Source organism: Glycine max, chromosome 18, assembly GCF_000004515.6.
Source record: "Glycine max cultivar Williams 82 chromosome 18, Glycine_max_v4.0, whole genome shotgun sequence".
Taxonomy (NCBI): domain Eukaryota; kingdom Viridiplantae; phylum Streptophyta; class Magnoliopsida; order Fabales; family Fabaceae; genus Glycine; species Glycine max.
In genome coordinates, this window is record NC_038254.2 from 22748122 (window position 1) to 22762258 (window position 14137).

The following is a 14137-nucleotide window of genomic DNA, read 5'->3' on the forward strand; positions in this document are numbered from 1 at the left end:
GCAATGGAACTGCCACAATTATAACAACCACAGATATAGATCTCATCCTAGTATAGGACAAGGTCAAGATCAAGTTGGAAGTTCCAATGCCAAGCCTAGGAAAAATTTGTATGAGAAGACAAGCAAGCTGGAGGAAACACTCACACAATTCATGCAAGTATATATTTCAAACCATAAGAGTTGGGAAGCCTCCATCAAAAGCTTAGAGTTTCAAGTTGGCTAGCTTGCCAACCAATTCGCTGAAAGGAACACTAAAAATTTTTTAGCCAATACTGAAGAAAATCCAAAAAGTGGAAGCTCTGAGGTGGTAAGAGATCCTTGAATCTTCTATCAAATATCAAGCTGATGACTTTAAAGAAGCGTTGCTTAGGAGGCAACCCAAGGATGTTCATTTTATTATTTAGTTTCTTTTAAGTCTTCAAATTCTATATGCACCATTTATAGACAAGAGTGTAGGGGTGAAATCACTGCAGCTAATTGACGCCTTATTGTGTGGGCCAATTGGGTCACATTCGGGTTCATTGGATTGATACACTCATTTTCTCCAAAGCAAATTGACAAATCGATGCAGCAAAATGGTTATTAGTTCATTGGGTTAGATGCACCATATTCATTGTTGTGAATTGAAAACTTGCCACAGTGAACATTTAAAAAATAAGGGAACTAAAAGGTTTTCCCTCTTTTAAAACATATCATTTCAAATTCTTTTCACTTACAAACATATTTCACCTTACATTACTTTCAAAGCAAACCCTAAGAGAAAGTTTTCTCTTCCATTCCTTCACTCACAATCACTTATTCCATTTCATTTCGCCATCAATCTTCCACATTCTTCACTTTTTTGGCGTGTTAATTTCCATTTTTTCTTCTTATCATCAACATTTCCATTTCAAGTATGTTTCATTTTCATTTTTCTCTTTAGTTAGTTTAGTTTCATTTTACTTGAAAATGATAAAATATTTGTTGAAAAAAATGAATGATAGTGTATATAGGTGTGATAATTTCATTGTTCCTAGACTAGGTTTTCACTATTTTTAGTTCTTGATATTTAGTGTATTAGGGTAGGGATCTTAAACCCTAAAAAAACATATAGACTGAAATAACAACAATCACACTAGAAGGGGGGGGGGGTGAATAGTGTGTATAAAGATAATAACTTTTAGAACAAATATAAATAGAAAAACATATATATGGTAAGTTGTCCACTGAAGAGAAAAACAAGTTTTAATAAAAACAAGTTTGATTGTCCAGTGATTTAATAAGAAAGGGTCATTAAAATAGTTTTTCAAATAAACACTTGGTATTAAAGAAGTAGCAGAGAGCACTAATAGAACACTTAATAAACCATTAAGGAAAGAAGTAGAATCACTTGGTTTATATTGGTTCACTCAACTTAAGCTACGTCTAGTTTTCCTTTACTTAATAGTAAAGGGTTCCCCTAATCAAAACTTGATTACAAAACAAGTATTCTAACCTGCCACTCCTAACTATACAAGTATTCTTAACACCACTTCTAGTACTATCTTAGACTCCCCCTGAATCTAAGAAACCCAAGTATTGTTTAACACAAAGCCACTTCTGACTTTCACAAATAGTAATTTGCATGAATACAAGTATTCAATAACACTCAATGAGTGAATAAACAATAAAGCTTAAATACAAGATAACTTTTCTTAGCAAAGGATAAATAAATGAAAGCTTTAAATCGGTTGTCCAGCGATTTCAATAAAATTTTGCTTAAGAGATATTCTCGTTTTCTCATTGTTTTCTTGTTACTTCCTTTTGAGTAGAGACTACCTTTTATAGACTTCAGTGAAAGATCTGTTACGGGTTCAGTGTTGATTCCTTTAAAAGATCGTTGTCTCACATTGGGAGATAAGACTATGTGTCATGCTTTGATTTGCAAGGAAATGAGCGATAGTACAAACAACGTCATGTGTTCTTTGTCCTTGTCGAAAGCAACCTTAAAGGAATATTCTATGAATACCTTTTATTCCTACTATTTTTTCCTTTCCTTAAATTCAAATGTTAGCAATTCAAAATGAAGAGAGGTAGAATGAATTTGTGTAAGATAGAACACGTGTACTTCACTTTTTCGGCTATCACAAACTTATTGATTAATGGTGATCATTTCAAAAGAATGTGTTAGTCTCTTACTAGCTGGACACGAGAGTTAACAAAATGTAGTGTATAACATTGATTACCATAATGAGTGGACGCTCTTTGGTTTTACCGCGTGGGACGCTAGTTAAATGATTAATAGAGCATTTTCTCTTCGTGTAAGGATGATACATGTAGATTATAGTTAAATCCTTTAACACATTGATCATGTCCAATTGTGAAAAACTTAATAGAACATCAATAATTTACACTTATTGTTATTCATCAAAATCCAAGATAGATGAGAAGAGTGGTCGTTCAGACCTAACATGAACTAGTTTAGAATGTGTTCCTAGTTGATTTTGTAATTTGAGTTAAGATTTCTATGATTGATTCTGCAGAGCTCTTGTTAGAAACACTCCTCATGGTGAAATTTACATTCGCCATGGTGAGATCATGAAGATAAAATGATTGTTATAAGATAAAATAGTTCTTCATGTTATTGTTGGGTATGATATAAGGTAAAGTAGAAATTCTATTCAATTTTCCTTTCTGTAACATCCCATTTTTTTCATAAATAAATTTAAAAAGTTTTTTAGTAAAAATAATAAAAATAAATAAATAGAGTAAATAATATGTCGTAAATGCCCCTAGCTATAAATAGTAACATGCTAGGTTTTTCAGACTCACTCCTTAGCCTCCTCTGCCTCTCATTTTCGTTTTCCCCCTTCTCCTCTCAAAACCCTTTCTTTTTCCAGCAGCCCACAAAACCTGTCTCAGAAAAATGATGATCTTGGACTCATTCACCGTTGGATCGTCATGAAACTTGAGTACCACATTCACAACCCAATTTCGAGCATTATCACCGTTGGGAATTGCAAAATCATTTCTGAGATTATAGGAAAACCCTTTGCATTGTAGCCATTTATTTTCCCGCAGAAATCCATAACTGTCTCGGTAAAACTACAATCTCGGTTTTGTTAACCGTTGGATTTTCATGAAATTTGGATATATTGTTCGAAATTCAATTTCATACACTCGCATCGTTGGGATTTGCGAGATAATATTCATGGTGGGAGAAAAAGGAATCGCATGAAGACAGTACAAGTGGAGGTTTCAATCTCTTCTCCGTCTCTCTGACGTTCGAGAATTCTATCGGAGCAGTCGGAGGAAAAACTGGAGGAATCTTAGGAAACCGCTAGAGATGCCGCTATCGTTGTCAGAAGACACGTGAGTCCGCTTAGAGGTAAGGGATGAGTTTATCGCAATTGGGGGTTAGAATGAACATGTGTAGGGATCCTTAGAGAACTAAATTTGGGTTTATTTTGGGATGTTTATTGAATTATAATTTTTCGTTTATGATTATAAATACAATATTATTTTGTTCTATGTACCAATTGATGTCCTGATGAGAATTGATTGATAAACTTGAGTGCTCTTGATGTCTTTGTATTTAACCCATGATTTTGATTAATTGATTTTGATACAATTGTGAGAAACTATTTCAGAGGTTTTACACCCCATGTTGTGATAAAATCTTTTGTATAAATTGTTATGTTTAGGTTATGAAATGAAGATTCAAACTGTGCGTATGTGATAAATTGAACATGTGACGGATGATGAAATACATGTGTATTGAGATGAGATGTATGTATTGAGTTGTGAACTATGAACTGTGCAATCACACAATTGTAAGACCCTTTAAGGGTGACGAGTATTGCGATGGGATCCACTGTGGAAACCTGACGAGTTAAAATGATTTTGAAAACAATTGAGTAAATGTGTGTATTGCATAGTTCATAGGTAAAGTGTATATGATTCATGAGGTGTGATAACATGTTAAATTGAGATTGTACCATTGTGATTGAGATTAAGTGTATGTGATAAATTGAGTACGTATATGATTGAGATATATATGTACATTGAGGTGTTGTGTGCATTGAGTTGTGAACTATGAATTGTACAATCACACGATCATAAGTCCCTTCAAGGGCGACGAGTTAATGCTAAGTCCCTTTTAGGGCGACGAGTTGATGCTAAGTCCCTTTTTGGGCGACGAGTTAATGTTAAGTCCCTTTAAGGGCGACGAGTTAATGATAAGACCCTTAAAGGGCGACGAGTTAAAATTATTTTGAGAACAATTGAGGAGTCGTGTGTTTTGTACAATTCATAGATAGAGTCTGTGTGCTAAAATATTTTCTGGGTTGGACTTGAATCAGGAGGGAGAGGCCCTGACGGACTCTTCGGAGTGTAGGCCTTGGGGGTCACACGGTTTGAGTGCTCCTTTAAGCCTATGTTGATCCCATATGGTTGGAGAATTCTCGCAAAACACTGTGACCCTGACTGGTCTCCCTATGATTTTACCTAGTGAGAGTGACTTGACTTGCTAGTATGTGGTTTGTCTTGTCATGTACTCCTAGGCGCCCGACGAAGTTTTTCACTGACATGGTACCACATTGCATATAGGCTTGAGTCTTAGCATAACTATTTCATGCGCTTGCTAATTGTTTATTATGAAATTGATGTGTTATTATGTCTTGATCAGAGCGTGTGATTCTTGTGTAATGTGATTGATGATTGAAAAGTGTGATTGATGGATGAAAAGTGAACTTTGAATGACAAAGTGGTGGAATTACGTGAATTACGTGTAAGTAAGTTTTATTTGGTTTATATGATATGTATATCTAGCTATCTTGTTTCTCTATTAGTTAGGAATGTGATAACTCACTCCCTGTGTGTTGTTTGTGTTTGGATCCTGTGATGATCTTGAACTTTGTGTTCGGGGGAGCAGATGACTAGGTGAATTGCTTTAAGGAACATTATGCTGAAGGACATCGAGACACAACGCTCTGATAGAATGTGACAGTGGGACATAATTTTTTATATTAGTTGCATGATGTTAGTCTATTTTATTTTATTTCACTGATTTAATAAAATATATATGTAAATTTTGACGGCCTTATTTTGAGCCGAATATGTTTTAATAAGTTTTAATTGATAATAGTGAAGTGAATGTGAACCTTTTACCCGTGTGAATTTGCTTACCAATATTTTTATATATTTTGTTTATTTATATATATGTCGGGGTAGAGGGTGTCACACTTTCTCCATGCCATACATTGTAAATCTTCAATTTTGCATAATGTTATGCATCCGCCATAGCAAAAAAAGGCTCGCTATGACGAGCCAATCCTTTTTCATACTATAATTCTAAGTTTAGGGTCATTGTGGAAACCCACGAGTTCGCTATCATGAATTGACTCTCAGAAGTTGACATGTTTCAGGGGTCAATATCGCCAAGGAAAGAACTAATCTTGCTAACTCGAAATGATTTCTAGATAACTTTGTTTGCTTTCAAAGTCATTTCACTAAGGTGAAGCTATCACCCGCTAAGGCAAATGGACTTCCAAAGGTTGTGTTTGCTTCAGGGGTCCAATTCACTATGGTGAGTGTAGGCTTCGCCATGGTGAATACACTTCCAGAAGCTTAAATGTGCTCATGGGTCATTCTTGTAATAGGCGAGATGACTTGTCTGATGCAAAACATGTCATTTTTTTATCATGCCTTAGTTCGATTTTTATTGATTATTTCTCTCTAACAAATTAGACTTTGTATATTCTTGGTTGCATTTCAATTTTGCAGATAACAAGAACCAAACATCAATCTTATGAAGAACCTTCTTCTAAGAAGATGAAGCAACTATCCAAGGGACAACCCATAAAGAAGCAACCTTCCCAAAACCTCAAATTCAAGGACCCCTGAGCCGCCAATGATATTGATAGGTTCTTTAACAAATTATGTCGAGGCAAGATATTATGTTAGCCTCAAGAGGGAGGTTTATATTGAGAGAAAGGTATAGCTAAAGGAATATGAGTTCACTATTATTTAAGAAACATTTGAAGATAGAGAATGGAATAAGATGAAGGAGCCAGGTGTTTGCAGTGAACCCCTTGTTAGGGAGTTATATGCTAATGCCATCCTTGAAGAAGGCTACAAGGAGGGGAAGTCCTAGGTTAGAGGTAAAGTTATCAGGTATGACCTAGTAGCCATTGATAACTTCTTTGGCTTAACTTTGAAATTAAGGAAGGGTCTACAATCTGGATATAAGGAATGGATAAATAGGAAAAGGAGAACTAAGGCAGAGCAAAAAGCTATCATTGCCAAAATGGAGGAATTCTTATACATTCCCAATAGACATATTGAGACCAACCTTGAAGGGAAGCCCATGCGGTTGCATTAGATGGGTATGACCATCCTTTCTCAGTTTTGAAGTGTTTTTATGCTTGGCAACATTTCTTCCAACACCCACAAATTTGATATCCCAATGAAAAGGGCTCAACTCATCTTTGCCATCATCAAAGGGCTATCAATTGATATTGGCCAAACCTTTTCTCATGAGATTTTCTCCATGGCTGGGAAGAAGAGTTTACCTCCTAGTTTGTCAGCTCTGATCATTACTCTATGTGTTAAGAAAGGCTTAGATATTTTCGAAGATTGGGCGCAACCATTTGTAGACCTTCAACCTACCATTGATGCTCCTTATATTGAGAAAAGAATATGGATAGATGGTGATTCTCTTCCAAGGTTGGAACCTCTTCCTCCTAAACCATTATCTTTAAATGAAATATTGGAGAAGATGCATGAAGAAATAACTTTAAAGTTTGACGCTAAGCATAGATCAAATCTAATTCTCTTTGACCATTTGAGAGGTTTAACTACTCATATTTCCCCTACTTATCCTTTTAAATCACAGGAAGCAATCTTTGAGCCATCAATGGCCTGACCTTCCTAGGGACTAGGTACCTTAAGGCCAAAGGGGTTGTGGGCAATTGAGACTGGTGGAGCTGATGGTGATGCTACTAATGAGGATCATGTTGTCAGAGTTAATGTGGATGTTGCTAAAAATATGGAGCCTACCACTGAGACTAGAACTGATGAAGATGTGGAGCTTAATGATGTTGGTGTTGTGGATGGTGATGTTGTGTTTGAGAAGACTAGTGCTAGAGATTTCACTACTGAGGATGATGAAATTGCTTCTAAGGAGACTAATGAAGTTCTTAACATCATCGGAAATGCCATCTTTGCAATAAATGAAGAAACCATTTTTGAGAAGGAAGCTCAAAAAGATATTGTTGTAGAAGTTGAAGCAACTGGTGACACTACCGAGAGTGTTACTGATGAAGTTGCTAACATCATTGGAATTGTCATTTTTTCCATAAATGAAGAAACCATTGTTGAAAAGGAAGCTCAAAAAGATATTGTTGTAGAAGTTGAAGCAATTGGTGACACTACTGAGAGTGTTACTAATGAAGACCAAATAGAGGAGGAGATTGCTACTAAATGATGCTACTCTTCTCTCTCTCTCTCTCTCCCTCTCTTACTCTTTCTTTCTCTCTATCTTTAATGATGTGGAACAATTTAAATTCTTGTTTTGAGTATTTGTTGTTAAGATTTGTAGAAATTGAGATTTTTTTTGTTATTTCATTGAATGGTTTACATTTGTTTATGGTTTGTAGTTTTTGTGTTTGTGTGTTTTTCAATGTGTTATATCATAAAGATTGCCATAGTGAGTGGTAATTTCACTACAACGAGAAATATTTCATTTAGAAATGAATAAGTGTATTTTCGCCATAGTGAATTCTACCCTCGTTGTAGTGAGATTCTCAGTTTAAAATAGTAAAACTATGCAAAGTTTGCCTCACCATAGCAAACTAACCTAACAGAAAAATAAAAATAATAATTCAAAATGAAAAATAAAATAAAATATTGCTAGTTCCTTGCCTGGTTTGAAATGATTAAGCACATAACAACACTTGATGAATTGATAATTATGCTAATTCTATATAGACTTGTGCATGCTGTGAAACTTGGATGAATTCATTTGATTGGTGCAATTCAATGAGATTGGTTGTGTGACATTCTTTGATGAGATTCATGAACATGCTTATACCTTGTGAGGTGTGAACTTACACAGTGGGTGAATGTGTGCTACCATTGTTGTGTTTATCATTGATTTTGTTTGATTCTTATGTCATTAGGATTTCACATAGTGCATGAGAGAGATCAAGACATTTCTTTCTTTCTTTTATTTTAGCCTCTTAGCCAAAAAGCCAACAAAAAATATTTTAATTTTAACCCTTGACCCCTTTTTGAGCCAAAAATAGAAAAATAAATGTTTTCTTATGAAGCCTTTCAATAAAAGACTAATAAGAAAACCATTGTTTCCCTTATCCTAGTGATATGAGAGTAATCTTTTAGGATAGAGTTTTGATATAAGTTTTGGGTGGTTTCACCACATGGAAAGGTTGTCATTGAAATTCAAAATTGACAAGGGTGGAAAAAGAAACCAAGTTTCTAAAAAAATAAGAGAAGAAAAAATAAAAGAGAGACAAAGTCTCTAAGAAAGTAAAATAAAAATCAAAATGTAGAAATAAAAGAAAAGGAGAAACTTGGTTGAGAAAAGAAAAGAGGAAGGATAAGTGAGTGCTTATATCAAAACTTGCACATTTAATTGTTATCCTTTATCCTTGGATGTTTTTGATTGTCTAGAAAAATAAAAATTTGTTTCAAGCTGAACCACGTTACAAACCTAAAATTCCTCAGTGATTCATACTTCTATTTTATTTTTTAATAAAAAATAGGAAGAAAAGCAAAGTTGAGTTGAAACACTTCAATGCGTGAATGAGTGGAAGCGATAACATTGGCAAATCATGCCTTGAGTGAAACATTTGAATGTGAGGAGCCATGCAACTAGTGAATTCTCATTCATAAGATGCCATACTCTTTAATCTTTGAAAATTTGCTTCCATGAATTTTGATGACTCTTCGTAAACATTTTTCCACATGTGATTCCTTAGATATGCATGATTTCAAATCTCATTGTGATTATGCATGTGCTTGATGATTTTGACCATTGTTGTGTTTTTGTGAATAAATTTTCATTAACCTTAGTTGATTTTTGTGTTTCTTGGGAACAAGAAATTATTATATGTTTTATTATATATGAATGTGATAACTCATTCCTGATGTGTGTTTGTGTTTGGGCTGATATCATTTTGTTTTAGGTGAGTCAGCATATGATGAGTTCCATGCTGGAGATGGAGAGGCTTAGCCTTTTCCAGGGAAATGCTTTGATAAATGTGACATCGGGGCATGAGATTTTATTTCATATGTTACAATTCCATGAATAGTATAGTTGTTTTATGTTTCCCCTATTAGTTTGACTTATTTTCATTCAGAATGAACGGTCTTATTTTGAGCCGAGATGATTTTATTATTTATTTGGACAAGTTCTATTATGATGTTAGAAAAGTGAATGTGAAACTTTTACCCTTTTGAAATGCTTTTAATTAAATGTGTTTTAAAACTTTTAATCAATCCTACATTCCTATTTCTTCTATTATTAGTACATATATGTGTGGGATAGAGGGTATCACATTTACAATTGCCAATACTTACGTTCTAATACTATTACTTACTCATCTATAAATTGACATTTTAACCCCCATTTTTTACGAGTACCATTTTTTCGTGAGGCTAAGCCTAACTTTTTCCACACTTAACTTGGCAAGAGAAGGAGCTTTCTAATGCTTTAGCCTTAACTTTCCTAGCCTTAGCCTCAAGATGGCAGTAGCAAAACAAGTGAAAATTGTAACACCCTAAAATTTGGGTTTACAAATACACTTCAAATACCTTTTTTTTTTATCTTTATAAACAAGTGAGTTCAAAGACTTTTCATGAATGTTGTAATAGAAAATGAAAAGATAGGGTAAATTTTTCACTTAAATAAAACTTTTCATGAAGACTCCTCAACCATTCTTTTTAATGAAGGCTATCAAGCGATCTATTTTCAAAATAGTATGCAACATATGCATTTACAAAATGTTGTATCATTTAAGGCCACAAGTTAATATACATAATAATTAGTTAAACTTCAAGTATAACACCTTACATCTTTGAAATAACATCATGTATATATATAAAAATTTGAGATGAGCCTCTATGGCCACCAAACATAAGTAAATAAGTATCAAAGGTAAATAGTAAGTAAATAAGTAAAACTTTTCATGAAGACTGCTCTCACTTGGTCTTACAACATTTAATCATAACACTGTTCATATGATAATTCTCAATCAAAGCAAGAAATTCAATCCATAATTTATATCATATTTTTCCATGCAATTCTACACATACAAGACACTTTCTCATTTGGAATTGTGCCTAATTACCCACTTTTAACATCAACATTCCCATTGATGAAGAAATCAATTGGGGAAAACTATATATGTTTCTCAAGGTTTTTGAATGTAAGGAATTCATTTTTGGACTCAAAATCCTGAAAATCCACTCCCATTTGGTTAGATTTCGAAAATGCCCTGCACTTGACCTCTAAAGTTCACAAACTTGTTTCCTAAATTCCAAGAGTTGTAGAAATCCATTTCATGTGAATTTTATATCAAACCCTATGTTTTTTAAAATTAAACTCAATTTCATGGTAAAAATCTACAGAAACCAAGCCCATATGTACTGATGTAAGCTCCATTGGAGCTTGTAGGCCTAGGATCTTCTTCATCAATGGATTCCTTTTCTTCTTGGAAGATGAATGGTAGCAGAATGGACAAGGAAGAGAGAGAGGAGACGCCACTTCAAGGAGAAGATGAGTCTAGAAGAAGCTCACCACCATAGGAGGCCATGGATAAGAGCTTGGAGGAAGAAGGAGATGAGTGAAGAGAGAGGAAGAGAAGAGCACAAAATTTTGTGCTCTAAAAGAGCTCTGAAATCTGAAGTTTAATTTTTAAATGATCAAAGTTGAAAAAAATACACACACATGACCTCTATTTATAGCCTAAGTGTCACACAAAATTGGAGGGAAATTTGAATTTCTATTCAAATTTCACTTGGATTTGAAATTGAATTTGTGGAGCCAAAATTTCACTAATTATGATTAGGGAATTTTAGTTATGGTTCAGCCTACTAATCCAAGATCAAGTCCAAGATTCTCCACTAAGTATGCTTAGGTGTCATGAGGCATGTAAAGCATGAAGGACATGCACAAAGTGTGACTATATGATGTGACAATGGGGTGTAGCAAGCAAATGTTCACCTCACCCTCTAAAATTTAATTGGATTGGGCTTCTCCCAATTCAATTAAATTTATTTTCCAACACACACATCAAATATTCACTTAATGCATATGAAATTATAAAGCTACCCCTAATACAAAAACTAGTCTAGGTGCCCTAAAATACAAGGGCTGAAAAATCCTACATTTATAGGGTACCTTATCTATATTATGGAGCCCTAAATACAAGGCCAAAAAATAATGAAACCTTAATCTAATATGTACAAAGATAAGTGATGTAAGCTCCATTGGAGCTTGTAGGCCTAGGATCTTATTCATCAATGGATTCCTTTGCTTCTTGGAAGATGAATGGCAGCGGAATGGAGAAGGAAGAGAGAGAGGAAATGCCACTTCAAGGAGAAGATGAGTCTAGAAGAAGTTCACCACCATAGGAGGCCATGGATAAGAGCTTGGAGGAAGAAGGAGATGAATGAAGGGAGAGGAAGAGAAGAGCATGGAATTTTATGCTCTAAGAGAGCTCTAAACTTTGAATTTTAATTTTCAAATGATCAAAGTTTCCCAAAAATGCACACACATGACCTTTATTTATAGCCTAAGTGTCACACAAAATTGGAGGGAAATTCAAATTTCACTTGAATTTGAAATTGAATTTGTGGAGCCAAAATTTCACTAGTTATGATTAGTGAATTTTAGTTATGGTTCAGCCCACTAATCCAAGATCAATTCCAAGATGCTCCACTAAGTGTGCTTAGGTGTCGTGAGGCATGAAAAACATGAAGGACATGCACAAAGTGTGACTATATGATGTGGCAATGGGGTGTAGTAAGCAAATGCTCACCTCCCCCTCTAAAATTTAATTGGATTGAGCTTCTATCAATTCAATTAAATTTATTTCCAACCACACACATCAAATATCCACTTAGTGCATGTGAAATTACAAAACTACCCCTAATACAAAAACTAGTGTAGGTGCCCTAAAATACAAGGGCTGAAAAAATCCTATATTTCTAGGGTACCCTACCTACAATATGGAGCCCTAAATACAAGGATCAAATATAATGACATCCTAGTTTAATATGTACAAAGATAATTGGACCCAACCTTGGCCCATGGGCTCAGAAATCTACCATGAGGTTTATGAGAATCCTAGGGCCTTCTTCAATAGCTCTAGCCCAATCTTCTTGGAGCCTCTTGCTCATGGTTCTAGTAACTGGTCCCTTCCTAGGGAGGATTGCATCATCCCCTTCCCCTTGAAGAGGATTTGACCTCAAATATGTTAGTTCCTCCTCCTCAATATCAGCTCCACCTGCAAAAGGAATTAAATCAGAAATGTTAAAAGTGGTGATGACTCCATACTTTTCTGGGAGGTCCAACCTATAGGCATTGTTATTGATCCTCTCCAAAACCTATAAAGGTCCATCCCCTCTAGGGCTAAGCTTGGATTTCCTTTTAGTAGGGAATCTATCCTTCCTAAGATGGAGCCAAACCCAGTCACCCTCATTAAGAACTAGCTCTTTTTTTCCTCTATTGCCTTTAGTTGAATACACCTTTGTTTGGTTCTCTATTTGGTTCTTAACCCTCTCATGCAACTTCTTTACAAATTCTGACCTAGATTACCTTTCTTTATGTATAAAAGAAGTGTCTAGTGGGAGGGGAATGAGGTCTAACGGTGTTAGGGGATTGAACCCATAGACAACCTCAAAAGGGGACTGCTTGGTGGTTCTATGAACCCCCCTGTTGTAGGAAAATTCTACATGAGGAAGATACTCATCCCAAGACTTATGGTTGCCTTTCAAAAGAGCCCTTAAAAGGGTGGATAAAGACCTATTCACTACCTCTGTTTGCCCATCAGTTTGTGGATGACAAGTGGTAGAGAAAAGAAGTTTAGTTCCTAGCTTAGCCCATAAGGTTTTCCAGAAGTGGCTAAGGAACTTAGCATCTCTATTTGACACAATGGTCCTAGGCAAACCTTGGAGTCTCACAACTTCCTTGAAAAAGAGTTTTGAGATGTGGGAAGCATCATCCACCTTGTGGCATGGTATAAAGTGTGCCATCTTGCTAAACCTATCCACCACCACAAAGATAGAGTTTACACCTCTTTGGGTTCTAGGAAGCCCAAGGAAAAAGTCCATACTAATGTCTACCCAAGGTGAAGATGGGATGGGTAAGGGTGTGTATAGCCCATGAGGCATCACCCTAGACTTGGCTTGTAAACAAGCCACACACCTAGTGCAATGCTTATGTACATCTTTCTTTATATGGGGCCAATAAAACTTTTCTTTGAGTAAGACAAGGGTCTTGTCTATCCCAAAGTGGCCCATGATGATGCAATCCTACCCCGCAAGGGCATTGGATAGAAAACTCCAAGTAGATTGGGCCAGAGATGCAAGAGAAGGCCCTAGGGTTCTTATGAGCCTTAGGGTAGATTTCGGGCCCATGGGCTAAGTATGAGCCCACTTATCTTTGTAAATATTAGATTAAGGTTTCATTATTTTTGGGCCTTGTATTTAGGGCTCCATAATGTAGGTAGGGTACCCTAGAAATATAGGATTTTTCAGCCCTTGTATTTTAGGGCACCTAGACTAGTTTTTGTATCAGGGGTAGTTTTGCAATTTCACATGCACTAAGTGGATATTTGATGTGTGTGGTTGGAAATAAATTTAATTGAATTGGTAGAAGCCCAATCCAATTAAATTTTAGAGGGGGAGGTGAGCATTTGCTTACTACACCCCATTGTCACATCTTATAGTCACACTTTGTGCATGTCCTTCATGCTTTTCATGCCTCATGACACCTAAGCACACTTAGTGGAGAATCTTGGAATTGATCTTGGATTAGTGGGCTGAACCATAACTAAAATTCACTAATCATAATTAGTGAAATTTTGGCTCCAAAGTTTGGCTCCACAAATTCAATTTCAAATTCAAGTGAAATTTGAATTTCCCTCCAATTTTG